The sequence below is a fragment of the Hemitrygon akajei genome, chromosome 11 (genome assembly GCF_048418815.1).
Source record: "Hemitrygon akajei chromosome 11, sHemAka1.3, whole genome shotgun sequence".
NCBI classification, from domain to species: domain Eukaryota; kingdom Metazoa; phylum Chordata; class Chondrichthyes; order Myliobatiformes; family Dasyatidae; genus Hemitrygon; species Hemitrygon akajei.
The window spans coordinates 39,082,364-39,110,328 of NC_133134.1; positions in this window are offsets into that span (position 1 = coordinate 39,082,364).

A 27,965-nucleotide genomic window follows, 5' to 3' on the forward strand; every position below is an offset into this window, starting at 1 on the left:
GTGCAGAGCCCGAGCCACAGGACGATTGACCAGAGTGACTCACAAAGGAATGTTCAGGTACTGAAGGTTGCTGTTTGACATCACTTTAGCTCTCACACTTTTACAGTGAGCAGTGGACCTGATCCTGTGCCAGCTGACGGTGGTGCAATGGTATTTGGAAAAAATTAGTGTTAAGCACCTAAAAAAAACTTGGATGCTACACAACAAAGACTCAAGGAATATGGGCTAAAGGTCCGGAAGGACAAGTGTGAGTTCTTTCAACCTTCGATTGGATATTTGGGCCATGTGATTGACAGCTCAGGGCTTCACAAGGCACCAAAGGTGAAGGTAATCGTGGAGGCGCCATCACCACAGAACGTAAGTCAGTTAAGATCTTCCTTAGAATCATAACATACTACACAAAGTTTGTCCCTAATCTAGCTAGCATGCTGAAAACACTTCATGAGCTTTTAAATAAATCAGCACACTGGCAGCAGACAGATTGCTGTGAAGAGCCTTTTAAAAAGGCCAAAACAGATTTGTCATAATCTGAAGCACTCACGCACTTCAACCCATCATTGCCCATACAGTTGGCTTGTGACACATCACCCTATGGTGTGGGGGTAGTTATCTCACACGTCATGCTGTCGAGTGAAGAGTGGCCAAATCGCTTTCACATCAAGGACGTTAAGCAAAGCAGAAGGCCACTATGCAGGAGGCGCTCGCAATTATCTTTGGAATTAAGAAATTCCATCATTTCCATTTACCCTAGTGACATATTATTGCCCCTTGATGTCAATTTTTGGTCCACAAGCGGGTATTCCTTCCCTGGCTGCTTGTTTAATGTAATGTTGAGTTCCATTACCATCTGCACATCTGTGCAAGTCTTGAAGCAGATGCTTACTGACCCTGTTCTATCTAAAGTGGTGGACAGGTTAACTCACAAAGAAGAACCAAGGATAAAAATGAAACCATACCGGGCTAGTTGGAAGGAGCTCACAGTCCAAGCAGGATGTTTACAATGGGGCTACTGTGTTGTCATTCCTCCACAATTAGGAAAACAAGTGCTTGAGAAGCCTCTTGCAGGACACTGTGGCATAGGGCACAAGGAAGAATTTGCACCCAGCTACTTCTGGTGTCAGGACTGGACATAGTCATTGAAGCAAAGGCCAAAGCATGTCGACATTGTCAGCGAATAAGTAATATTCATCTATTTGCTCCTTTGCATCCATGGGAATGGCTTGAAGAACCGTGGCAGAGGATTCACATAGAGTTTGCGGGACCTGTACAAGGCCACATGTTCTTGTTCATAATGGATGTACACAGCAACTGGATTGAGGTGGCCATCATGAAGAGTACTACATGCGAACAATACTTTGAGGAGCTATGCTCATCTTTAGCCATTTTGTGTTTCCTTAACAGCTGGTAAATGGCTTACAACTCCTGTCTGAAGAGTTCAAGGCATTTCCGGAAGCAAACAGTTCTGCAGGTCAAGCCAGCACTATATCATCCAGCCACTAATACTCTTGATGAACAATTTGTACAACATGAAACAAGCCTTCAAGACTTCAGTGGGATGTGGATCCCTCAACCAGTGCCTTGGCACTTTCTTGCTGACATACCACGACACACCTCATGCCGCCACCAAAGTAGCTCCAGCTACTGCACTAATGAAAAGACAGTTTCACACTCGGCTTGACCTGCTTAGACCCCCAAATACAAAACAGATTAAACTAAATGAACAGAAAACATGAGTGGAGAGACATGCCAAAGTGAAGTACAGAAGTTTCACTGTAGGAGAGAGAATACTATAGCTCTGGACCAAAGTGGATACCGGTGATAGCGGTAGCACAAACTACTCCTGTGTCCTACACAGTGGAATATAATAACCACAACATCAGGAGAAGGCATATTGATAAACTGTTGGCCACTGCTGTGGCTTCTGAAAACCAGTATAAACTGACAATTAGATCCAGCTGTAGAAATGAGACAGGATTCTGAGACAATGACTACAGTAACTCCGTGATCAAATGACACCGCCAGTACTCACCCATCACCAGTGCCTGATGAGGTGCCCCCTACCGACAATGCAGGACCTAAGCAAAGATCTATACATATACCACCAATAGACAAAATGACTTTGGCTTCATCCCCAAGTCATTGGAACCCTCAAAGGAACAGGTGGCAGAATAATCCCCAGGGTCATGTCTGGATGTAGAGGCACTCTATCCTCTTTTGTAAAGGTTTATCGTATGAGGAGCAATTGATGACTTTGGGCCTTTACTTGCCGGAATTTAGAAGAATGAAGCGGGATCTCATTGAAACCTATCACATGTTGAAAGGCCTAGATAGAGTGGATGTGGAGAGGATGTTTTGTATGATGGGGCAGTGTAGGACCAGAGGACACAGCCTCAGAATAGAGGAATGCCCATTTAGAACCAAGATGAGGATGAATTTCATTAGCTAGATGGTGGTGAATCTGAAATTTATTGCCACAGGCTGCTGTGGAGGTCAGGTCATTGCATGTATTTAAGGTGGAGGTTGATAGGTTCTTGATTAGTTGGGGTGTGTAAGGTTACAGGGAGAAGGCAGGAAAATGGGGTTGAGAGGGAAAAAGATCAGTCATGGTGAAATGGCAGCGAAGACTCAATCGGCCAAATGGCCTAATTCTGCCCCTATGTCTTAAGGTCTTTCCCTAGTTTAGAAAAAAATGGTGTTTTTTGAGGTTGAATTTGATTATTACTCAATTGGATGTTAATAGTTCAGCAGCTGGTTCATGTATGGGAAGGAGGGGCAACTTTTAATGGGGGGGGGCGAGGATGTGTTATGCATTCATGTATGTTTTGGCCCTTACAGGTTGCTGTTAAGCTTCCCTGTGTTATGTACTGAAAGTAATGTGGGAGGCCATTCTGGGTAAATGACTTAAAAGCAAAATGAACAGCTGCACATTTGTTCCTCGCCTCTCCGTCTTTCGTGTGTGTTATTCATGGCCTCACAGTTTCCCAGTACCACAAACATAACGATCTTTTTCTGCTGAAATGTAGAGTTCTGCTTCCTCTGCTCTCTTCACCAAGTTTCAAAGTAGTATGGGGATGGAATTTGCCTCAAGTTTAGAGATGGATCGGCTGGAGTGAGTGACTGCTAATAAGTGAGAAATGTTTTAGTGATAATAATTGCTCAATAAATATTGACTAGAGCTCCCCGGTCTCTTCAAAAGACTGCGATGGGAGTCTAAAATTAAATTAAAAGGCTGAACATTATCTTAGTCACTCAGTAGGGCAATGCTTTTATCAGAATACACTGGAATGGCATTCTAGACTTCATGCTGAGGTCCTTGAAGTTCTATTAGAACTCTAAATGTTAAAAAAGTGAAAGAGTTACCCATCAAGCAATGACTAAAGGCTTTAGATACTCACATACAGAATGCATTTGTATTATGCGCACTCTTGTCTGACTATAACATAATAAGGTTAACTCCCAATCTAGAGATTTAAATACAAAAAAAATCTAGTTTGATGCTCCATTGGAGTCCTGAGAGAAAGGCGTAGTATCGGAGGTTCTTTCCTTTCAATGACATATTAAACTCAGACCTGTTTTCCCTCAAGTAGATACAAAAGATTCTAAGTTAAATTGCAAGCATAATTTTTTTATAATTTACTTTTCAACAGCCATGACTAAGGACATATTATTTGGTCATTATTGCTTTACTGCATATGCGAACAATGTGAGTAAATTGGCCTGTAAGCTTATAGTTGCATCATTTCTATGAAGTTCATCATTAACTGTACAGAAAATTGGAGAAATGAAAAAGATGACATTCTTTTAATATAAATAGTATTAAAATCCTTTCAAAATGCTATACCTGGAACATTGTTTAGATTGAGTACAGAATTTTTGCTTTCACTGAATTATTGCACACCAGCATAACTTCATTAAAATAATTTTGCAATTAATTGTAGATCGATTTTAGACATTGTACCTTAAATAATTGGATTTAAGTCCATATGAAAACAAAGGAAGTGAGGTCTTCCTTGTCAATCTTCCTCAGCATGGTAATGTAGCGGTTACTGTGACACTATTACAGTTCGGAGTGTTGGAGTTCAGGGTACAAATCCGGTGTTCCCCCTGAACACGCGATTTCCTCTAGGTGCTCCGGTTTCCTCCCACAGTCCAAAGCCAAGACAAAAGCATAGGCTAGAGTTATATAGGTGGGTTGCTGGGCAGTGTAGCTCATCGGGCTGGAAGGGCCTGTTCTGTGCTGTACCTCCAAAATAACATTTTAAATAAAGTAAAAAAAATTCACCATCAGGCTTTAAGAGAAATAATGCCATCCAGTCCGAATCCAGTTCAAAGGAATCATAGCACGAGGAAAACTTCAAGTTTAACACTAAATTGGTAATCTCACTCAGAAAAACATGTGGGTTGGAAAATAAAGAAAACTTATTTTTGTGTGGACAAGGGAGGGGATTTTTACATTTCTGATGAATTGGCAGCCTTTAACACACCAAATCTGATTTTTGTTTTCATTGAAACCCAAGTTAATTGTTTTATAAATGAAAACGCTCTACCAATATGATCAAAGCTCCATCTTAATCTAAAGATTAATGTGGCAACTAGAATTTGCTGACATTATGGTTATGAATTATTGCCTCTGTTGCCTAATTATCAGAATTAAACTAATGACAGAGGAGCTTGAGCTATTTAGATTTTCACTTGATCCATACAATACTCTTCCCAAGATAATTCTTTAGAAGCTGGGGAAATCCATTTTCTTTGTTTTCTTTTAAGGAACTTTTTGTTAGGTTTCCTGTGAACAACATTCCTAGAAATTTTTATTCATCACAACAACAGGCTCCCAGTATATCTCAGAAAAGATTAATTCCCAGGCTTTAGTAAATTATATCTGTATTTCATTTGTTTTGATTAAAATAAAGGAACCACTTTCCCCCCTCTCCCCCCCCCCCCCCCCATAGATTCCTGTGCCATAGACAGAAGTCTTGCTCCAGAAACAGTTAAGATTTGCACTGGATGCTCTAAGACCTGTTCTCAAATGCCCCCTAGTGGCATATCACAAAACAACAACAGGACAGACTTCGGAGGATGAGATATGCCAAACCGCGTCTGTGCCCAGAGTAACCATGACTTCCTTGAGAACAATGACGTCCACTCACTGGGAGTAGCTTTGAGGAAGCTTTCCAATGATGTTGTGTTATTCGTCATTGTAGCTATAGTATTCATTATCATTCAAGGTCAGTTCTTTCTCCAGGTTAATCTCAGCGGACATCAACACTGGCTTGCAATCACGTCTTCCACAAGAGCAGGAACTTTTTAAATGAAAACTTGGTAGCTTTGAACTGCAGCTGTTTGAAAGACGAAGTGATGAGAACCATAGCACATATGTTCCTGCATGAGTTACATTATGAGTTACATTAGGCTCTGGGTCAAGGTGATCAAGGCACCTACAAATATCATGGCCGGATATCCGTGACTCAGGGGGGAGTACTCAATGTAGTGCTCAATTGATATGCTGTTCAAAAGGTTTCAGGTTATGCACTAGGATGACCACAGCAATTGGTTCAAGTTAAAGAATATATAAATGAACATTTTAGGAGATGTCACACTTGCTCCCTCGAGCGTGCTCCACAATTTGATAAGATCATGGTTAATTGTAAACTCAACTCCACATTCAATCTGCATGCAGTAACTTTCACCCCCTTGTTTATCAAGAATCTATCTATATCTACATTACAAACAATTAGTAAGCTTAAATATTCAAAGAGTCTAATCTGGTTCCTTTTGAGTAACAGTTACAAACACTCATAAACCTCAGAGAAGAGATTTTGCCTTATCTTTGTCTTTAGTAGGTGTCCCCTTATGTTTAGATAGTAACTCCTAGATCTAAGTTCTACCACTGGATTAAACATCCCTTCCATTTCTATCCTGTCAACATCCTTCAGGATCTTATTGGTCTATAACTACTCTTAGAATTGAACATTCCAGGTTTATTGATTTAAGACTAAGATCACAGGCAGGAGTTATGAATGAAAGCATGGTACAGTACTTGGGCCCAACATGATGGGTATGCTGTCTCACTTGTTTGGAAGTTACCTTACACCGATTTGTCATTCAGGCTATTACATATATCGCTTATTGGTTACCTCTTGCTACTGGTAGATTAATAGTACTGTATTAACACAGAGACACATGAAACTGCAGATGATGGAACCTGGGGCAACACACAAGAAGCCAGAAAAACTTAGCAGGTCATGCAACACCTATGAAGGGAAATGGTTCACAGAACAAAGTAGTCCATTTCCCTCTGTCCTATTGTGTTCTTTAAACTGTTTCTGTGATATAATTATGAATTGGCTGTGTGGCAGCTATGTGTTACTTACAGTATGTTATCTACAAATTGGCCTGTGGACATTCATTTCTCCGTTAATGTTATCATCCCTTTCTAATTGTTGTATTGTAACAGTGTTTGGGGATGGTATGTTCCTAAAGGAGGCTGGTGAAAAGAATGCAACTGTAAGCTTTCTGATTGGCTGTTTAGACCCTTTCAATGGTGATGTTGCTTGTTAATAATTTAAGTTGCCAAACATTTCCATTATCTTGGGAACTAGAGGATGTAATGAGGTATTAACCTTCAACTACTACACTGAGCTACCGCTTAGGGTACCACATTTGGTTGGTAAGTGAATCGTGTCTACATCCTCAGGTAAAGGGCAGCCACGTGTACGCCTTGTGCCGCCCTTGATATCAAATATTGACAGCGATCCTCAGCCACTGTGCATAGCTAGGATGAGTTAAATCTCAGAAATCTTGCCTAAGTAGATTAATTAGTTACTGCAAATTCTTCCTTGGCAAGGAAAGTGGAAAAAGAAGTAAAAAGAATTAATGCAAATGTAAGAAAGAGGGTAAAGAAATAAGGAAAAGGGGAGTGGAACTAATTGCCCTGCTGAGAGTGGGCATGGACCCAATGAGCCAAATGTCTTCCTTCCACATCTCACATTGTAGAAAAGCCCATGCCTTACTGAAATGTTGAGGAGAGAGAATCTCTTTAAGTTATCACCAAGCTTACGATTCACATTTAAAGGAATACACAGAAAAATGGAAAGAAAGATTTGTTTTTACAAATCCTTTCTACAACACCAAGTACCACCAAATATTGTTTGGCCAGTTGGAGTATAATAATTGATATTAAACGCAGAAACTAATTTGTGCACAGCTAGTACCCACAATCAAAGAAATGATGATCAGATTGAACAATTAGATGATGGATAAATATTAACCAGGATACCAGGGAGAACTGACCTGTAATGATTTGAAATAGTGTCCTGTGAATTTTAACACCCACCCATGTAGGTGCCTCAGTATGCTTAAAGGACAATACCTCTGCAGTCATTTAGTAATGCATTTAAATGACAGCCAAAACTTAGTGCTCAAATTGCTGCTCCATTCTGTTTCAGAAGCAAGAATATCAGAAGAGATTATGAAAATTTCCAAGAGCATCAGTAGGACAGCAAGGCACAGCTGTCTAAATATTGTGAATTGATCACAGCAATAAAATTATTCACTGATTTGCTGATCTAGAATTTAAAAAGTAAAATTTGCAGGGATCTCAGATAACAGAATTGAGGAGCTAGTTATTTTCCCCACTCCTGCTTCCAATCTTTTATCTATTTAATCACAGACAGTGATGGAGATTGAAGCAGGGAGCTCCAAAAAGGAGTATCGAATATGGGGGTGTGGGGGTGGGGGAGTAGGTGTGGATGGAATGAAATACACCTTAGTAGAGGAAGAAATTTAATAAAACACAAAACACTTTGTGAATGTAATCTTTAGATTGCGATGTAGATGAAGTGTAGATTGAGTATGTTTGCAAAGCCTATAGAATTAGCTCTATTTTCTATGAAGCTCCCTGTAGTCAGTGGGTTAAGTAAAAACTCTCATCTTCTTTTCTTTGCAAAAAGCAAAATTCTGGAGGAACAGCAGGTCAAGAAATCTGCGGAGGGAAACAGATAGTCAATACTTTGGTTTGAGACCCTTCTTCCATCTAGATAAAGGGTCTCAACCTGAAATGCTGGTTGTCCATTTCCCTCCACAGTTGCTACCTGACCCGTTGAGTTCCTCCAGCATTTTCCTTGTTGCTCCAAATTCCAGCATCTACAGTATACTTCATCTTCTCTGCTTTCACTTTATCTTCCTCTGAAAAGAGAGCCTTGCCCTTTTCCCTCATTTCAGACAAGCTATAGAGAATTATTAATACATTATATGGATTTGAAGCTATATGGATGGAATTAAAGAATAAAAAAGGGATGACCACGTTAATGATATTATAGACTTCCCAATAGTGGGAGTTAGAGGAGCAAATTTGTAGAGAGATGGTAGACAGATGCAAGAAAAATAAGGTTGTGAAAGGTGATTTTAACTTTCCACATATTAACTGAGACTTCCATAATGTAAAAAAGACATGGAACAGTGTTTGTCATGTATGTCCAGGAAAGTTTCCTTAATCAATATATAGATGTCCAACTGGAGACTGATATTAGATCTCTTATTAGGGAATGAGCCAAGGCAAGTGACAGAAGGGTGTGTAGGGGAACACTTTGGATCTAGTGACCACAATTCCATTAGTTTCAAGATAATTCTGAAGGATAGGACAGGTTGATCTGAGATTCAAAATTGGAGAAAGGCCACTTTTGATGGCATCAGAAAGTATCTGGCAGGTGTGGATTAGGACAAGCTGATTTCTGGCAAAGAGATGCTTGGTAAATGAGAAGCCTACAAATGTGAAACCCTGGGAGTACAACTGCGGCATAGTTATCCAGATTTGAAGGTGAATCCCTGAATACAGTCAAGGCAGTCAAATACCGATTTGAAACAGTCCTATAAGAGCTCCTGTGCCCCCCTGGTCCATACCTTCTTGGTCCTCTCTACTGGTGCTGCAGTCTTCAGTCTCTGCCTATACTCAGGGAGTAGAAATACAGTCAGGTGATCAGACTTTCTGAAGTGTGCGGGGTGGAATAGCATGGTAGGCATTCTTCATGGTGGTATAACAGTGGTCCAGTGAGTTGTTTCCTCTGGTTCTACAAGTGATTTGTTGATGGTAATTCCTTAGTGACTTTTTCAGGCTGGCCTGGTTAAAATCCCCCAAAATGATGGTGAAGCCGTCAGGGTGTGCTGTTTCATGTATGTTGATCCCATTGCTCAGATCATCTAGAGTCTGTTTGATATTGGCCTGAGGTGGAACGTATACCGCTACCAAAATGATCATGGAAATCTCCTGCGGCAGGTAAAATGGACGGCACTTAATTGTAAGACATTCCAGGTCTGGTGAGTAGAAGTAGGACAACACTGAAACATTTGTGCTACAAGAGGAGTTGATCATGAGGCATGTACCTCCACCTCTGCTTTTGAGAGACTCGACAGTTCTATCTTGATTATATATAGTGAACCCATCAACCTGAATCACTGTGTCTGGGGTGGAAGGGGTTAACCAGGTTTTTGTGAAACATAGGACACATGTGGTTCTAACGTCCATCTGATACTGCATCCTAGCTCTGAGATCTATGATTTTATTTACTAGAGACTGTACGTTTGTCAGCAAGATAGTCGATATTGGGAGTCTAAAAACCCATTTCCTTAAGTGCACCTGTATCCCTGACCTGTGGTTGGGAAGTTGTTGGAGTCGATTGTCAAGGATGTGGTTATGGGGTACCTGGAGGCATATGACAAGATAGGCAGAACTCAGCATGGTTTCCTTAAAGGAACATCCTGCCTGACAAACCTATTGCAATTTTTTGAGGAAATTACAAGTAGGCTAGACAAGGGAGATGCAGTGGATGTTGTGTAGTTATATTTTCAGAAGGCTTTTGACAAGGTGCCGCACATGAGGCTGCTAAACAAGGTAAGAGCCCATGGAATTACGGTAAAATTACATACATGGATAGAACGTTGGCTGATTGGCAGGAAACAGAGAGTGGGAATAAAGGGATCCCACTCTGGTTGGCTGCCGGTTACCAGTGGTGTTCCACAGGGGTCCGTGTTGGGTCTGCTTCTTTTTACGTTGTTTATCAACGATTTGGATTATGGAATAGCTGGCTTTGTGGCTAAATTTGCTGATGATACAATGTTAGGTGGAGGGGCCAGTAGTGCTGAGGAAACAGAGAGTCCGCAGAGGGACTTGGATAGATTGGGAGAATGGGCAAAGAAGTGGCAAATGAATTACAATGTTGGAAAGTGTATGGTTATGCACTTTGGTAGAAGAAATAAATGGGCAGACTATTATTTAAATGGGGAGAGAATTCAAAGTTCTGAGATGCAATGGGACTTGAGAGTCCTCGTGCAGGATACCCTTAAGGTTAACCTCCAGGTTGAGTCGGTGGTGAAGAAGGCAAATGCAATGTTGGCATTCATTTCTAGAGGAATAGAGTATAGGAGCAGAGGTGTGATGTTGAGGCTCTATAAGGCACTGGTAAGACCTCACTTGGAGTACTGTGTGCAGTTTTGGGCTCCTTATTTAAGAAAGGATGTGCTGACGTTGGAGAGGGTTCAGAGAAGATTCACTAGAATGATTCTGGGAATGAGAGAGTTAACATATGAGGAACGTTTGACCGCTCTTGGACTGTACTCCTTGGAGTTTAGAAGAATGAGAGGAGACCTCACAGAAACATTTTGAATGTTGAAAGGCATGGACAGAGTGGATGTGCCAAAGTTGTTTCCCATGGTGGGAGAGTCTAGTACGAGAGGACATGACTTGAGGATTGCAGGGCGCTCATTCAGAACAGAGATGCGAAAAAAATTTTTTAGCCAAAGGGTGGTGAATCTATGGAATTTGTTGCCACAGGCAGCAGTGGAGGTCAAGTCATTGGGTGTATTTAAGGCAGAGATTGATAGGTATCTGAGTAGCCAGGGCATCAAAAGTTATGGTGAGAAGGCAGGTGAATGGGACTAAATGGGAGAATTGATCAGCTCATGATAAAATGGTGGAGCAGACTCGATGGGCCGAATGGCTGGCTTCTGCTCCTTTGTCTTATGGTCTTATGGACCTGCAGCAACGTTTCCTACAAGGAATCCAGCGAGAAGTACGGCCACAATCAGCATTGTTTCCGTCAGATTTATTCTGATTTATTCAGCGACAGTTCATTCATTCGCATTAAGATGTTTTTATTAACCATACAGACCCCGGAGGCAGTTGTGATTCTCAGCTGTATCAGGCTGAAATGGGAATATTTAATCATATCCATTGAGCTGTACTGCACGAGATCACCATTCCCAAGACACCCCAAAAGCAGTTGAACACTATGGGTGACAGGGGCCCGTGCTGTTCTCCTTGTGCACAAGTAAATTAAAAATATTTGAGTTGTAGGAGTGCAAGTGTTCTGGACACAATTATTTTATTTTAATGTCAATGGTAGTATAGTCAACATGGCACTGTCATGTCCATCTAATCTTATAAGACCTTTTAAGACCAGGAATATTGAAGAAGGAAAGGTAGTGGATGTTGTCTATATGTACTTTAGCAACACTTATGACAAAGACTCACGTGGGAAGCTGGTCCACAATGTTCAGGTGCTTGGCATTCAGGATGAGGTAACAAATTGGATCAATATTGGCTTAGTGGAAAAAGCCAGAGAGTGGTAGTAGGTGGTTGCCTCTTGGACTGGAGACCTGTATTCATGGTGTGCCTGCTATGTCCTTTGGTGTTTGTCATCTATGGAAATGATTTTGATGATTATTAGTAAAGTGGATCATCAGACCTGCGGATTACATACAAGTTTTGGGGCGCAGTGGCCAGCGAGGAAGACTATACCAAATCTTACAGTGGAATCTAGACCAGTTGGAAAAATGGGCTAAAAATAGCAGATGGAATTTAATGCAGAAAGTATGAGATGTTGCACGTTGGGAGGGTAGACCAGGGTAGGAATTACATAGTGAAGCAATATGGCACTGAGGGGTGCAGTAGAACAGAGGGATCTCATAATTTTTGAAAGTGGCATCACAGGTAGACAGGGTCAAAAAGAGAGTTTTTGGCATATTGGTTGTCATAAATCAGAGTGCTGAAACCAGGAGTTGGGATGTTATGTTGAATTTGCAGAAAACAGTGGTGATTGGATGTTTGGAGTATTGTATGCATTTCTGGTCAGGTACCTGCGGGAAATTTATCAATAAGATTGAATGAATACAGAGAAAATATACAAGGATTTTGCTGGGATTTGAGGACCTGAGTTATAGGGAAAGATTGAATAAGTTAGGGCTTTATTTCATAGAATGTAGGAGAATGATGGGAGATTTTATAGAGAGATATACAAAATTATGAGGACTATAGACAAGGTAAATACAAGCCGGATTTTTTTCAGCAAGGTCAGGTGAGACTAGAATAATAGGTTATACATTGTGGGAGAAAAAGATAAAATATTTAAAGGGAACCACAAAGGGAACTTATTCACTCAGAGGATGGTGTGATTGTGAAACGGGTTGCCAGCAGAAGTGGTATATATGGTTTTGGGTGCAATATTAAAGAGGAGTTAGGAATAGTAGATGGATGGGAGGGCTATGAATAGATATATGGAGGGCTATGGTGAAGGTACTGGCAGAACAGCTTGGCACAGATTAGATGCGTTCAAAAGCCTGTTTCTGTGCTGTATTGCTCTGTGACTCTAAGTGAATCTGAGGCTGTTCTCCTGTATCAGAAATAAATGTGATTGATAAGATGTAATTTTTTAATATAAACAGGATTTAAGAAGATTTTAAAAGAGAATATGAAAGGCAGTGAAGTAGAGGGGTTTGGGCAAGGAACCTCAGAGCTTCAAGTCCTTGTCAGCTGAAGGCACGGTTACAATTAGAACAATACAGCACAATAGAGGCACATCAGCCCACAATGCTGTGCCAACCTTTTTAACCTACTCCACAATCAAGCTAACCCTTCTTTTCTACAAAGCCAATAACTGACATTGATGAAGGGTTCATAGCCGATTGATGGAATGAATAAATATGGAGAACAAAAAACCAGAACTAAAGGAGAGCAGATATAGAACATAGAACAATACAGCACAGTACAGGCCCTTCAGCCCACAATGTTGTGCCGACCCTTGAACCCTGCCTCCCATATAACCCTCCACCTTAAATTCCTCCACATACCTGTCTAGTAGTCTCTTAAATTTCACTAGTGTATCTGCCTCCACCACTGACTCAGGCAGTGCAATCCACACACCAACCACTCTCTGAGTGAAAAACCTTCCTCTATTATCCCCCTTGAACTTCCCACCCCTTACCTTAAAGCCATGTCCTCTTGTACTGAGCAGTGGTGCCCTGGGGAAAAAGCTCTGGCTGTCCACTCTATCTATTCCTCTTAATATCTTGTATACCTCTATCATGTCTCCTCTCATCCTCCTTCTCTCCAGAGAGTAAAGCCCTAGCTCCCTTAATCTCTGATCATAATCCATACTCTGTAAACCAGGCAGCATCCTGGTAAATCTCCTCAGTACCCTTTCCAATGCTTCCACATCCTTCCTATAGTGAGGCAACCAGAACTGGACACAGTACTCCAAGTGTGGCCTAACCAGAATTTTATAGAGCTGCATCATTACCCCGCAACTCTTAAACTCTATCCCTCAACTTAAGAAAGCTAACACACCATAAGTTTTCTTAACTACCCTATCTACCTGTGAGGCAACTTTCAGGGATCTGTGGACATGTACCCCTAGATCCCTCTGTTCCTCCACACTTTCAAATATCCTACCATTTACTTTGTACTCTGCCTTGGAGTTTGTCCTTCCAAAGTGTACCACCTCAGACTTCTCTGGGTTGAACTCCATCTGCCACTTCTCAGCCCACTTCTGCATCCTATCAATGTCCCCTGCAATCTTCGACAATCCTCAACACTATCCACAACACCACCAACCTTTGTGTCATCTGCAAACTTGCCAACCCACCCTTCTACCCCACATCCAGGTCGTTAATAAAAATCATGAAAAGTAGAGGTCCCAGAACTGATCCTTGTGGGGCACCACTTGTCACAACCCTCCAATCCAAATGTACTCCCTCCACCACGACCCTCTGCTTTCTGGAGGCAAGCCAATTTTGAATCCACCTGGCCAAACTTCCCTGGATCCCATGCCTTCTGACTTTCTGAATAAGCCTACCATGTGGTACCTTGTCAAATGCAAATGTCAGAGCAATAAGGGCTGGAGGATATATAGAGGCAAAATTACAGATAGATTTCTTATAACAATGCATTCAGAAGCTATTTGGCAGAAACATTTTCCCTTCTTTTAATTTCCCTGTATCAATGAAAAAAATATTCTCTCACACAACCAAGCAACTCCTCTTTGATTCTATTTGGCCAGGATCACACCTGGCTCCCTGGAGTCGAGTATATTCAAATACTAGGATATTAGAATTTTGAAAGCAATGCTGTTTAACCAGCAACTATTATGGGTTACCAATAACACAGACTGTGATTGAATGGAACTTAGTGCAATTTGTTACAGTCTGGAATATGAAGGAGGATGGACAAACATATGTTGCAATGAACATAGGGCAATATAGGCCCTTCAGTCCATGATATTGTGTTGATAATTTAACCTTCTCTATGATCAATCTAACTCATCCCTCCTAAAGAGCCCATAATCCTCCATTAGCATATGTCTGAGAGAAGTTTTCATATCCCTAATGTATTAGCCTCTACCACCTTCCACAGAAATGTATTCCAGGTACTTACCACACTCTTAAAACCAAACTACCTCTGATATCTCTCCTAAACTTTATTCCTGCTGTCTTAAATGGATGCCTTCTATTATTAGTAATTTGTGCTCTGGGGAAAAGGTGCTGACTGTCTATGCCTCTTATAACCTTATATACTTCTATTAAGTCACATCTCATACTCCTTCACCCCAAAGAGAAAATCATAGCTTGCTCAACCTTTCCTCATAAGACATGTTCTCTAATCCAGGTAAATCTCCTCTGAACCTCTAAATCTTCCATATCCTTCCTATAATGAGGTGACCAGGACTGAACACAGTACTCCAAATGTGGTCTTCACATTTGTTAAAGTTCCTCATATTGGTGAATATCAAAGCAAAGTATTCATTATGGACCTCTTCCACACCTTCCAGCTCCAGGCACATTTCCTTCTTTCTCTCCAAGCAGTTCTACTCCCATTCTAGTCATCCTTCTGTTCTCCACATACATGTAGAATGCCTTGGAGTCACTAAGGACTTATTATGTCCCCCTTCTACTTCTCCTAAGTCCCCTCTTAAGCTCCTTCCTAATTATCTTAGCTCTCAAGAACCCTGTCTGATTTTTGCTTCCTAAATCTTAAGTATGCTTCCTTCTTTCTCTTGACTAAATATTCCATTCTCTTGGCCACACATTGTAATTTCTTGTACTGATTCATGCTCCAAGTTAGTGGTTCCCAAACTTTTTTTTTTAGTTACTGCCCCCTTGACTCACAGACCACTTTCCCAGCAACCCTTATCCCTTTTCAGCCATTACATTAAAAGAATTTTGATTTACAATGCACAGTGAAAGCAAATAGGAACCGCAAATTCAAAGCAATGACAGATAATTGTAAAAATTATTCAAATCTATTTGAAGCTACAAATAAAATTCCTTTATTTAATTACAGTACATACAACTTATCAACAATTTTAGAGTGTACATTAGTGGTGCAACTATTCAGTCTTCATTGCTTTTTCACCTTTCAGTCAGATGGATGGGCTTGGTGCAGTGACGTCAGCTTCTCAACATCAGGCCAACTATCATTCAGGAGGAGTCGCAGATCACCAAGTTCATTAACTTGCAATCATTTTCATTGTTTTGAAAGAAATTGGGCGACTGTGCTGAAACTGCACTCCACTAAATATGATGTTGGAAAGGCAATAAAGAAAAGTTTGACCCTTGCCCCCTCCCCCCCCCCCCCCCCCCACTGTCCAGGAGAGCATTCAGAGATTCCTTTCTGTAACCAAAAGTCTTAATGTATTTTTGAACCTCGACATGATCTCAAAGTCATTTTGTAGTGAAATCAGTTCTTCATCCTTTCTTTTAATTGCTCATTGCAAGTGTTCAGAAATGGATTTATTACACAATCTGGAATTTGGATTGAGAGAAGATCCTGAAATCTCTGCCATGTCTTTATGCAGCTCACGAGGTGGGCACAGTATACCTGAAGATCATCATCTAGAATTCCTTCTTTCTCTTCCAACTGAGAGGGGCTCAGAAATTGGAAAAGGATGTAATGGCCAATGTGCACGTAAATAAGGTTAACTGAACGGAAGTATGGAAACGACTGATTTGACTTTGATAAGATTCACATAATTTCCTTACAATTGAACATCATGCCTCATTCCTGAGTTGATTACTGAATGAATCATTCAAGTCTTAAGAATTTTCTTCGCAACTTCAAAAACAGCATAAAAACTTTTCAGGCACTTTCCATTTGAGAGCCATCCAACTTTTGTGTGAAACAGCAAGCATTACAGTTTCCTCATCATTCTCAATACAAAGCTCATACAAAATAGTCCAGAATTGAGAGCATGGACTTAATTTTATTTACCATTGTGTTAACAGTATTTAATAGTTTGTATATAGTTTTTATAATAGTTTTTGCAGCAAATCACCTGTGTTTATTGTGATAAGATGCCTGTGTATTACACAGTGGTGTCTATGTTAGGTATAGCTCTTTTCAAGAAAGAAATAATGCCACAGTGGCATCCTGTCATTGATGGTGCCCCATCTGTTGCACAAGCAAGAACGTGAGTAGATCATCCTCTTTGAAAAATTGCTCAACAACACGACATATGGACTCCCCCTTTGCATGTCTTTCCAGTACCCTTGCAAGTAATCATTGAACCATCCTTTCATCTTTTATGAGGCAAGTATAACCAAGGAGCAAAGATTCATTTCCTGGCAAAGTTACTCATCCAACTACAAAGCAAATTCTTTTGTCACAAGTATGCTGCAAATTTATTTAAGCTGCCAGGTGCATGGCCACACTAACTGAATTGCTCCCATGCACATAGCTTTGGATGCCTGCAGCTGAATTTTTCTTGTTAATATAATTTTGAAATTATGTTAAATAGTTTTGAAATTATACTAATATAATTTTGAAATCAATGTTAAGATCATTGTGAAATAACCTGTAATTATGTGTTAATGAATATACTCACAAACTTTCTAAATAAGTGTATCACAACCTTTACTTTGAAACACTTTAGAGCTTCAATGCGTTTACTTTGTCAGTGTTTCAAGTTACAACGCATACAAATTGGAACAATAAACACAGATTGGAAGCGGGTAGCTCATTGTTAATAAACCACTGGTTCACTGAACACATTCACTGTCCAGTCAAAAGATTTTAAAGTGAAAACACATTTAAAGTGCTGTGCAGTTTTCAGGCTACGTAAAGATTTCCTGCTCAGAGAAATGATTGGTCAGTGCAACTGTAAAGAAGAAAAAAAAGAGGGAATGTTGGTCTTCCACACTCTCAGACATTTCATCTTTGAACAGAGTTGTCACTGAACAGAATCACTTTAATTATTTGGTCTGATGACTTAAGCAAAACTACTCAGAATCTCCCTTACTGCTGGCAGAAACAAGTCTTCAACTGTATGGAGCTTTCCAGATTTAGCAATCAAATGCATGAAACACACAGAGCATCACTGTTTTGTGAAGTGCTGGCAAACAGTTAAGTATTTTCTATTTCTGAAAGCTTTCACAAAGTGACAGAAAAGAAGCCAAGTTCTTGTTTGCTTTATCAGAGTGTATTCTCTTTAAATATTCAATGAACCTGGACAGTTCATTGCCTCATTTGAAAAAAAAATTATAAGAACTTACACAACAGATACATTGGCTGCTGTTGGCTGCCTACTGCTGGAATAAGTACATATTTCAGATTCTCCACACTACACTGTCTACATTTCTTTATCATTTGGTGTGCTTCTACCACTTGTTATGGATTAATGACCACAGTCAATCATCTATTAAGTGCCGTGATCAATAAAAGGGAAAGTTAACATCATAGCTCAGGCAAAATCTGACTCTCTGCCTGAAAGTATGTGAAGTGGGGCAGTGATATCTCTGTTTCACCCTGGGCCAGAGAAATGCTGTGAAGACCATTTGAAAAGTAAGATTCTGACCCTCACTTCATTGAACACCTTGCCTTAATTCATGGGAATTGCATCACTGTGTGATTATAATATGGGAATCACAGTAGTGAATGGCAATATGCGTGGGCTGGGTTGATTTCTCATGATATGCCACATACAGAAAAGTCACATTTGCATTTCAACAACTATAACGTGTTTTGAGCAAAGTCTAGAAGAACAGTGGGTTAGCAAGAGATGTGATTACATGAACATTATAATCAATTATGAAGCACTGATGGTCAAATACTCAAAAGTAATTATTAGATAAAGCCTGTAATCCCTCAGCTTCCACCTTACTACCAAGCAGCCCCACCCATACCACCTTCTTAGAAATGTCTACCATCCTCAGGAGGGGTGATATTGCCCACTTCAGTTAGTACTGCCCTTAGTTCATCAACTTTGTTCTTAATATTTATCACAATTACAGGCAGAAATCCAGAGATTACTGCTCTTGAGGTTCCATTTCTTAGTTTCCTTCCCAACTTTCTATATCAGCTCTTCAAGATCTTATCCTTTTTTCTAGCTATGTCATCAGCATAGAGCATGCCACATCTTCTAGAAGCTTCCCCATCCCCTTAAGAATGCTATGGACTCAATCCAGGACGCTGGCCCTGGCAGATGGGAGGCAACATACCATCCAAAAATCTTCTTCATGTCTACAAGAAATCCTGCCCGTCTCCCTAACCAAGGTATCTGCTATCACTACCACTCTCCTCATGTGACACCCCACCTTCCCTTCTGAACCACAGAACAAGATTCAGTGCTAGTTTGACAAGGTTGAAATCTGTTCAACTTAGTTACAAATAATTGTTCAAATAATTTAAGAGTTGAAGTAATTTAATGTGAATATCATTTTATGTTGAGAAAAAAGGATATTACTTGAAAATATGTAAATGTGTTTAATTGAACATTGAGAATCTGTGTGCAAGATATTCTTTTACAGTACTGTATTGAGCACTGAATCTGCCATTGACTTGCAAGGCCTTGCATTCAATCTTCAGCACATGAATGATTGTTCACACCTGCCAGTATGCTGTGGGGGTGGGGAAGAGGAATACACATTGTGTTCATTCATCATGAAGTTACTTGATGCATGAACAGTACAGAGCATCTATAATTGATTTGGCCTATCCCTTTTTCAGGGGTACTACAAAACTTTGGAGGCACCACTGGGACTGGGTGTGCAGGTGGATCATCTCCTTGACAGGTGGAGTTCGTCCAAGCTACACCCAGCCTTAATTGCCTGGAGCAGCGGCAGAGTGAGGTAGGCGAGACTGAGAGCTGATGGAGAAGTGCACGCACTTGAGATACTGATGCACCATCAATAACTCACGCTGAGACTTAGGAAGTGAGATATTGGCTTTTATTGACTGGAAGAATAAACAGCACTACATCCTGGGGAAAATGAGGGAGAGCAGCAGCCCACAGTCGCCTTTATACAGGGGTCTGTGGGAGGAGCCACAGGAGCAGTCAGACAGGTATATCTAGTTCACCACAGATACAGTGAACGCTCGAGGCTGCAGGAATCCAGTCAGCAGCAGGGAATCTTACAGCCACCACAATAACTTGCACCACTGCCAAGGGGAAAAGAAAATGGATGTGCTTAGGAACCTCCAAGAAGAAATTAGTGAGAAAGTATATGAATTACCTGAAAGCAAGCTGGTAGAACTCAGTAGCTTCCTTCTGCTCCCAGGAGAGGACATAGTTGTCTCTTGTATCCTTAATAAGTCACCATCTGGGAAGAGAAGCTGGGAAATCTGGAAGTCAATGGCATGTCTGAACTTCTGCAGTTAAGAGTTAGTGGTTGCGACTACTGCTGTGGCTGATGAAATGGAAGAAGAAAACAGGGAAATTACAGTAACCCATAGTTCCATACAAAGGTCAGCTCCTAACAGGATGAACTTGAGCTTGAAGTGATCCACACCGGTTAGTTTAGAGGGAAATTGTCCCACCAGCATAATGCAAAGACTTTAAGATAGCTGGCCAGGTTGGTGACCCCAGTCAGAAAGACAAATTGTCATTTTCCAGCCTTGTTTGCCAGAGAGAAAGCATCCTAAATAGAGGTTATCCAGAGGAGGAGATGATCGATGCAGTGACCTTAGTGATTATACCTGGGCTCCAGTTGCACAGTTAGCTTGAAGGTAAATCAGACTTGAACCTACCTACCCTTAGATAGATCCTTTGCTCACATTGCCAGGAAAAAGGGGCAACTGACAGCAGAAGCCCAACGCCATACAGAGACGCCACTAAGTTTCTCAATACGTGTACTGTTTACCTCACAGGAAGCGTAGCCTGGTCTGAAATATGGTCCAGTCTCAGTGCAGAGTGCTTTTACATACTGCACTCACTGGCTTACAAAGTGATTGTATTCAAAATGACCTCCAGCCGTACCTTTTAGATCCCAAAACCTCAGATGGGGTACTGCTAGAGAAGCTAGACATTACGTGTGCAAATGAAGTGGAGAAAAAGAATAAACAGAAGCCAGCTGGGTCAGCACGCACTGCCACTGTTAACCCTGCGCAGTTAGAGGGACGTCCTGTGAACATAAGTGTAGGGTGGAAAGAACTCTTATAGACCTCGTATCACTGTTGAAAACACTTAGTGAAGACATTGCACAGGGCAAGGAGCAACTTCAACAGCCCATACCCGTGCGTCAGCAATACTTTTCAGTTTCAAATTTTTAAAAAAACAAGCGGTGAAAGTAACTCTTTCTCAGCTGCAGGACCTAGCACTGGGTTACCAGCATGCGCCATAGTGGGGTACAAAGAGGCCTGACCAGTCTGTGGGGCAAAATTTTGTCATCTAAACTCCAGAGGGCCAAGCAGTGAACAAAAGCTGCAGTGGGAAAAAAGCAAAACCTGTTAATTGAACCGGTTCTGCCTCAATCATACCCAGCCCCACCACAAAAATTATCCCCTTTTCAGCAGTGTACAACAGCATCACATGCATTGCAGTCTGAAGCACAGCAGCCTTGCCAAGCACTCCACAGAGTTACACATTTTTATCACAGCAGCATGGAATCGCACAACAGCGTTCAGTCCCAATATGACTGTATCCTGGCCTGCCTCAGCAGCTTTGTTCACCACGAACGAGGAAGTGTTTCCACTGTCAGCAGAGAGGGTGCGAGGAAGTTTGCACCCACTGTTCCAACTGTGGTAGCAGCAAGCACTACTCAGCAAGATGTAAAGTGTGAGAAATAAGACGACCCAGAGAAGACCCTTTAAACTGAGATGGGTTGCTTCCGTGGGACTTCAGTATTACAGAAGTGCCCCATCAGTGTGCCCGCTGTGATACAGAGGGTGTAAATGCAAGGTGGCCCAGATGTAAAGCTTCATTACTGCTCAAAAAAAGATCAGACTATTGGAATCAGTGTAGGATCAAGACAAATGAGGGTCAGCCATCCACCAGCTGTACAGTGCTAAGTCAGTCAACTTTTTTCTGTAACTCCACAGGAGGGCAGACAGTGCCTCGTAGAATGCTACTTACAGGGACGTCAAAGTGAAGTGATTATGGACACAGGTGTGCAACATAGACAAACAGTGGGAAACGAGGCACCTACCTGGAGTTAAACTGAGGGATGTTTCACAGGCAGTAGAAACACTCAAGGCATTACAGCTGGTGGCAGCCAATGGTGCAAGCATGCCATGTGTAGGATGGGTTGAGATCAGTTTCAAATTAGCGTCACCTGGTGGAAAGGAATTGATTATAATGGTTCTGGTTCTGAAAGGCAGACCTCCATTCCATCCCATCATTGGATTCAATGTGATTGGACAGATTATAAGGAGAGTGACAAAAGACTTAAAGACAGGAAGAGCTGTATACCCTAGCCTTGAGAGAAGCAAAAAAAAGGCATTCATCAATCTGATTAGCGTTGAGAATCCCTGTGAGTACCAAGTAAATGCAACAAAGGAGAGAGTTAACATACCAGAACATACAACAATGCAATTTCAAAGCTATGTACAGTCTCCATTTGAGAGAGAAGACACAATAATGCTTTGAACCATAAGTGAACCTTCAGTGGGCAGAAGGCCCTGAACTGTGAGAAACACTCTAGAGGAGTGCACGTCATGCCTCTTGAAGGACGTGTGGCCTCTTGAAGACCAATCACTTGGACAGAGGTGCATCAAGAAACTTTGGAGCAGCTGATTGACTGCTTAATACAGCCACCTGTGCTGGGATTCCCAGACATTGCACAACCATTCATTCTCCACATTGCTGCCTGCAATCAGGGGCTGGGAGCAGTCCTGGATCAAAAGCAAGATGGCAAATTATGTATAATAGCCTATGGTTCACAAACATTGACGATTGCAAAGAGAAACTATCACTTCAACAGCAGGTCATTGGAATTCCTTGCCTTGAAGTGGGCAATTACTGAAAAATTTAGGGATTACCCGTACTATGCCCCAAAATTCACAGTTTACAGTGATAACAATCCCCTCACATACGTTCTGTCTTCAGCAAAGTTAAATGCATCCAGGTATAGATGAGTTGCTGAACTGGCTGATTTCCACTTCACTAACCATTGTCATCTGGAAAAAGAAAATCTTGATGCTGACTCTGTTCTGAATGCCAGTAGACATGGAAACGATGAGCGAGTACATGGAAGAAATCTCATCCAATTCAGTAGGAGCCATAGTCCAGGCCATTGAAGTGCAGCAAAGTACAGACATACCCTGGTCAATGGCAGTATCTGTACAGTTAGACACAATAAACGTTGACTTGGTGAACAGGTCAGTTTGACCACTATCCAGGAGAGAGATTTGTCAGGCACAGGAAGAGAACAGCGACATCAAAATGGAAATTAACTTTTTATGCTCAGGTTCAAAGCCCACTTTTCAAAGAGTACAGACATTAAGCAAGTGAGCCAGGTGCTTTATTGCAAGAGTGGAATAAATTAGTATTGGATGAGGATGGCATTCTTCATTGGAAAACTACCCAGTGGCTACAACTAGTACTAACTGAGAAGTTCACGTGTACATTCCTGAAAGAGCTACATGATAAAATGGAGCACCAAGGCATTAATCGCACAACAACTCTGGTAAGAGATTTTTCTGGCCTCACATGCAAAGGGATATTGAACAACATATGCTAAGAGTCTTTAGCAGTCTCAAGCAAAAGAAGCCATGTCGGGAAACAAGGGCACCACTCAAGATCATCGTGACAACGCAGCCATTTGAACTTGTGTCAGATAAATTTCTTCACCTAGACAAATGCAAGGGCAGATATGAGTACACCCTGGTGACCATTTACACGTGATTTGCACAGGCATATGCCACAACCTCAAAGTCAGGAAAAACTGTCGCTGACTGTCTTCTCAATGTCTTTGCCTGAAGTTTGGGTTTCCATCACAAATATACCATAACCAAGGGGCTGCATTTGAGAACCATCTCTTCATGCAACTAGGAAAACATAGCAGTGAGGCAGGATCAAGAACTACACCTTACCACTCCCAGGAAAATGGACAAGTTGAGAGGTTCAACCAGACTGTTCTGCAAATGTTGAAAACACTATCAGAAAGACAAAAGGAAAATTGGAAACAGCCATGGATAAAATGATCTATGCTTACAACTGTACAAGGTCAGCAGTAACAGGATTGTCTCCATTCTACCTTTTCTTCAGAGGATCGCTGAGGTTGCCCATTGATATATTCTTCGCCCTGAACACTGACAGAAGTACTGCAACCCACAGTGATACTTGGAAGGATGGAAAAGAGGCATGCAAGAAGCCCATCAAATTGCCAGGATGTATACAAGAACATAAGAAATGGGAGCAGGAGTAGGCCATTGGGCCTGTTGAGCCTTCTCCACCATTCAATAAGATCATGGCTGATTTGGCCATGGACTCATCTCCACCTACCTGCCTTCTCCCCATAATCCTTAATTCCCCTACTATGCAAAATCTATCCAACCTTGTCTGAAATATTTATCAAGGTGGCCTCCACTGCTTCATTGTGCAGTGAATTCCACAGATACACCACTCTGGGAAAAGCAGTTCTTCCTCATTCCGTCCTAAGTCTACTCCCCTGAATCATGAGGCTACGCAAAGGTCTCAGAGAAAAATAAGAGAAATTATGATGGTAGAGTGAGATTTACAGAGTTACAATCATGTCCAAGTAAAGAATCTGACACCCCAAGGTCCGGGAAAGCTTTGAAACTATTGGGAGGACTGCATCCAAATTGTTGTACAAAAAGTTGGGGAAGATGTGCCAATCTATGAAGTAAAACCTGAACAAGGAAAAGGAAGATCCAGAGCATTACATTGCAATCTTCTCATGCATGTGAACACTTGCCTTTGTTGAACCACAAATGGATACTGCAACGAAGCAAGTGAGCCCGCCAAAACTGAGCACCAGGGCTCATCCACCTAAAGAAAGGGGAGTGAACCAGCCAGCGACAGTGAGGATGAATATTACTACCAAGCTGAATGTCCCCAACTTCGCAGTAGCAAGGACTGCAATAACTTTGAAGAAGAGCAGAAGATGAGGGTTGAGGATTCACAATACTTCCGGCTATACATGCCTGAGAAGGAACAGTTGTTGAGCTGACCTGCATGTGAATCATATATCTTCATCCGAACAAAGTAACCCAAGTGAATTTCCTGCATGAGAACTGATATCAGTTCCTGTATTTACTCCAGTGAATGATGATGAATTAGACAATCAGGTGGAACAAAGACAAGGGAGCTCAAAGCTTCCTCGGTGACAATGACAACCACCAAAATGCTTTACTTACAATAGGTTTGGGACCCCCACATGTCACAACATACAGATTGTAGGCCACATCAGTATCAGGCCTTGCCTTATAATTGTGTAGCATCGATGTCTTCATGACTATTGGTACCTCAGTTCTCACATCAACTACCAATTGCCTACTAGAAACTAAAGAAATGCTTGGTACAAGAAAAGTAATGATTGCAAGTCTAACACTGGGAGGGGATGTCAGGCTTACATCTACTTTTGAGGGGGAGTGTGTGGCAAGGTTGAAATCTGTTCAATTTAGTTATAAATAATTGTTCGAATAGTTAATTTTAAAATTGAAATAATTTATTAAATATGAATATCATTTCATGTTCAAGAAAACAGTTATTACTGACAAACATGCCAATATGTTTAGTGGAAAACTCAGAATCTGTGTAAGGTATTCCTTGAGCACAGAATCTGCCATTGACTTGTCAGGACTGGCATTCAATCTTCAGCATGTGATTGATTGCTTACACCTGCCAGTATTCTTAGTGGGGTGCAGCAAGAAGTTACACATTGTACTCATTCATAAAGTTACCGATGCAGGAATAGTTTAGTATATTTATATTTCAGTTGTCATACCCCTTTTTCAGGGATACTCCACTAGCAGCTGAGGCTTTCCTAGGGCAAGTCATCCCTACTAACAGTATCCAAAGTGGTACACTTGTGAGGGGAACTGCCACAGGGATATTCTGCTTATTCCCTTTCTCTCTCATGGAGACCTAGCTGCCTAGCTCCTGCAACTTAGATGGACTACCTCCCTGTAACTCTGGTCTATCAACCCCCTTACTCTCCCTAATCCATAGGTCATCCACCTCCAGTTTCCTAACACAACCTGCAAGCTGCAACTGGAAGTCTTTTAATTTTACTTCGGCGCTCCGACATCTCCTACAAAAGACATTTTGATGGACAGTTGTGGTTGTGTTTGAAGCCTTTTAGTTTTGCCTTATACTGCAGGCCCAACTTAACTCATCTTAAATATAGAGGTGCTTCTCCCATCTCCACACCTAATGCAGGGACTGATGTTGTTCTAAAAGCTCCACAGAGTCTAAGTGCTTTGGACTTCACTGTGCCTAATTTTTCAAGCACTGCGGTAGCAGCGGAACCATAAGCAATACAACCATAATCAATAACTGATCTGAACTGGAACTGGAACTGAACTGAACTGGAAGACTTACTCATATAGATAAAAACAATTGGAAAGTGTGAGAGTTTTAAATGTTATGAGAAGTATTGCTGGATGTGACTGGGGAGCAGGGTGGGAAACTATGTACTTATATCTAGGTTTGTTCCGCCTATTCTTACTTGAATTGTTCTTTCCTTAAGAACATCTTTGATCCAATTAAACATTCTACCTCTAATTCCCACATCATAGAGTTTAATTCATAAACCATCCTTCCATAGTGAGTCATATGCTCTTTCAATATCTAGAAATACACTTACCATTACTTCTCTGTTTTGAAATGCTTTTTTAGCTAGATATAAGTACATAGTTTCCCACCCTGCTCCCCAGTCACATCCAGCAATACTTCTCATAACATTTAAAACTCTCACACTTTCCAATTGTTTTTATCTATATCATATATGTCAAACTCAAGGCCCGCGGGCCAAATCCGGCCCGCGGTGGAATTATCTTTGGCCCGCGAGATAATATCTAATTACTATTAAAGCTGGCCCCAGTAATCGAAGTGCCTATGGCGTATGATATGGCTAATGCTGAGTTTATTCAGGTACCAGGTTTTCAGGGTTTTTAGTGTTTATTCGGCAGTCTTGCTCGGCAGTCTTCTTCATAAGAAACGGAATTTGTAAAGTGAAACACTTTGTAGTTATAGCAGAGACTGAGACACATGAGAGCAGGCTGAAAAAACGGAGGCAACGAAAGCTGCGTTCGCACGTGTCCGACTGATCCGGCCCGCATGAAGCTGCATTTTGCTCAATCCGGCCCGTGACCTAAAATGAGTTTGACACCCCTGATCTATATGAACCCTCCAAGTAAGTCTTCCATCAAACCAGACACCTAAAAACTTGAATACCTTGACTTTTTCTAATGGAGAATCATATAGACACAATTCACAATCAGGAATCTTTCTTCTAAAGCCAAAAGTCACGTATACGGACAGAAGCAGAAATCCTGAAACCCCATTTATTTGCCCAGTTTTCAGCTGATCTTAAAGCCTTTTGTACCTGTTTTAATATATACTTGACATTTTTTCTTCTTTTCCAGATTGCAACATCGTCTGCAAACAACAATTTTCCAAATCCTGTCCCTACCTGATTAAAGATATCGTTTATCATGACATTAAAAAGAACTGGACTAATGACACTTCCTTGAGGGGGACCATTACCTATTTTAATGGACTTGGAGCTTGTTCCGCCTATTCTTACTTGAATTGTTCTTTCCTTAAGAACATCTTTGATCCAATTAAACATTCTACCTCTAATTCCCACATCATAGAGTTTAATTCATAAACCATCCTTCCATAGTGAGTCATATGCTCTTTCAATATCTAGAAATACACTTACCATTACTTCTCTATTTTGAAATGCTTTTTTAATATGATCTAAAAGGGCAACAGATTCTATTGTTGTTCTTCCAGTTCTAAAACCATTTTGATAGGCAGCAAAATGTCCCATATTTTCTAAAAAAATAAACAAGTCTTTTGGTGACCATTCATTCCATAGTTTTACAAAGCACTGATGTTAAAGCTACAAGCTGATACGAACTAGGACTAGACATGTCTTTACCTGGCTTTAAAACTGGAACTACCACCACATGCTTCCATTCTACTGGTAATTTTCCTTCTTTTCCACACCGAGTTAAACAAAGCTAGCATTTCTATTAATCAGAGTCATCTAAATGCTTAAGCAATTCATAACACAGTCCATCCCTACCAGGAGAAGTGTTTGAACATGACTGGACAGCTTCCTGCAATTCCTGAAGGGAGAAAAATGAATTTATGGAGCTATTATCATCCAAACTCTTGTCCAATTGCCAACTTCCCTTTAACATAATTTCCTTTCTCAAATCACCTGGCTCTCCAGAACTGTGTAACACTTGGAACAGCTCTACAAAGATATCAGCCTTTTCCTTGTTGGTT